Here is a 1,868-nt window from a genome sequence, read left to right on the forward strand (position 1 = left end):
ACAGTGTTTGGCAGTATTATATTCAGGGGTACAGTGGTTGGCAGTATTATATTCAGGGGTACAGTGGTTGGCTGTATATTATTCAGGGGTACAGTGGTTGGCAGTATTATATTCAGAGGGTAAAGTGTGTGGCCGTATTATATTCAGGGGTACAGTGGAAGGTTGTTTTATATTCGGGGGTACAGTGTATGGCAGAATAATTTTCAGATATCATAGTATTTGGTAGAGTTATAATAATCATTGTCTTCATACAGAGGATGTAGATCTGCTGACATAGTGAGGAACCAATGATGTCCGGGCGTCAGACTCTACAGAGAAGATGGAGCTGGAAGAAGACCTGATATCTGGACCAACAGAGAAGACGTCACTCAGGTCAGTGACATCCTTGTGTATTCTCCTAACTGTCCCATCACTGCTGTAGTCCCTTTTAAGTCCTGCAGTGATGATGGGTGACACTGTACTCCAATCTGTGGTCTCCAGCTGATACAAAACTACAACTCCCATAATGCCTGAGGCTCCAGACATGATGGGAGTTGTAGCTTTACAACAGCTGGAGATGAACCTGGGGGTTTTAGACTATGCAGCCCATTTTATTTTGGTGGGGGTCTGACTGCTGGGACCCCCACCAAAAAATAAATGGGCAGCATATTCTAGTATGCCCGGGCCTATTTTTGGTCCCAGTCCGGCCCTGGCTGCCCGTGACTGTGCAAAGGGGAAAGATCTACAAAGAAGATGCTGACTGAATAGAGGATTTTTTTTTTAAAGCAAGTGTCCCTACATGTACATATGTGTGTGAGCATGTGTGTGTAGATATATATGTATATCTAGACAAATGTTTTTGCATGGTGGAGTCTGTTAGGTTATTCTAATATTTTTCACTTTTCTATTTTTTCAGCTATTTACTCTACAGTCTACTGTGACACGGATATCGGTCCATACACACCGATGAAATCTTGGTCCATATATGCTGATGTCAGAACGGTCCCGGTTCATGTACACCGGTAAACTCATTTTAGTATGTCTGGAGAGTGGAGTCGGCCCAAACACGCCGACTGGAGCTAGTCATTACCCTCTTTTCTATCTTTGCAGCTTGTTATTACTGTGGTCGGTTGCTAGGGGCAACCACAAGATATGGAGCCCAAGTCCAAGCATCAGTGACTGCATTCCTTCTTGTCCACTTACCTTCTCTTTTGTTTGCTGCCTTTACATTTCAGCTCTCACTGAGACTTTGTTCGCTGTCCCCCAGGAATTGATATATTATCCCTTTATTTAGTGTTGTATCTACCACGTATGAATGCTGAGCAAATTCAACCAATCAATATATACACCTTGTGGACTTTGCGGTGATATTGATATGGCCTTGATTCTTGATTTCCATTGTGCGCATGGATAGATTCTCACTGACAGGCAGTGGAACTCTTCTGAGCATGCGTCAGCCACGGCTCAGTCCGGAGTCGGGTTGCCATGGATGCGAGGACGCGCTCCTGGTGTCACGTCTCAAATACTTCTACTCCACAGCGATGCACACACTGCATCCGGCGCTTTGGCGCCTGTGATCGGGATACATTGCGGCAGGACCCCGGAAGGCATTCACGTCTTTGCACGTAATTATTGATCACTACTATTGCACTTTTGATTTACTATTCTTAATACTGATATTCTTATACCAGATGATGATCGGATGTTTATATATGAATTTAACACTGTATATATGATTGTTTACATTATTGATTGCACAATTTTCTCTTATGACTTTGTTTACATATGTCAATCATGTATTACCTATGTCACATGACCTGGTGGGCGGTCTATAAATACCCACCGGTATCACTATGATTCACTTGAAAAAGCCAGTGTGATGCTGGTGA

General features: G+C 43.4%; 1 long non-coding RNA gene across 1 annotated transcript; it reads left to right on the forward strand.

The window, feature by feature from the left end:
- Positions 1-258: 258 nt before the first annotated feature.
- LOC130357794 (uncharacterized) lies at positions 259-1,337 on the forward strand. Its single transcript, XR_008889267.1, has 3 exons — positions 259-372; positions 896-1,001; positions 1,090-1,337. It is a non-coding gene; the product is annotated as an uncharacterized LOC130357794 (long non-coding RNA).
- Positions 1,338-1,868: the final 531 nt, after the last annotated feature.

Source organism: Hyla sarda, chromosome 2 (genome assembly GCF_029499605.1).
Source record: "Hyla sarda isolate aHylSar1 chromosome 2, aHylSar1.hap1, whole genome shotgun sequence".
Taxonomy (NCBI): domain Eukaryota; kingdom Metazoa; phylum Chordata; class Amphibia; order Anura; family Hylidae; genus Hyla; species Hyla sarda.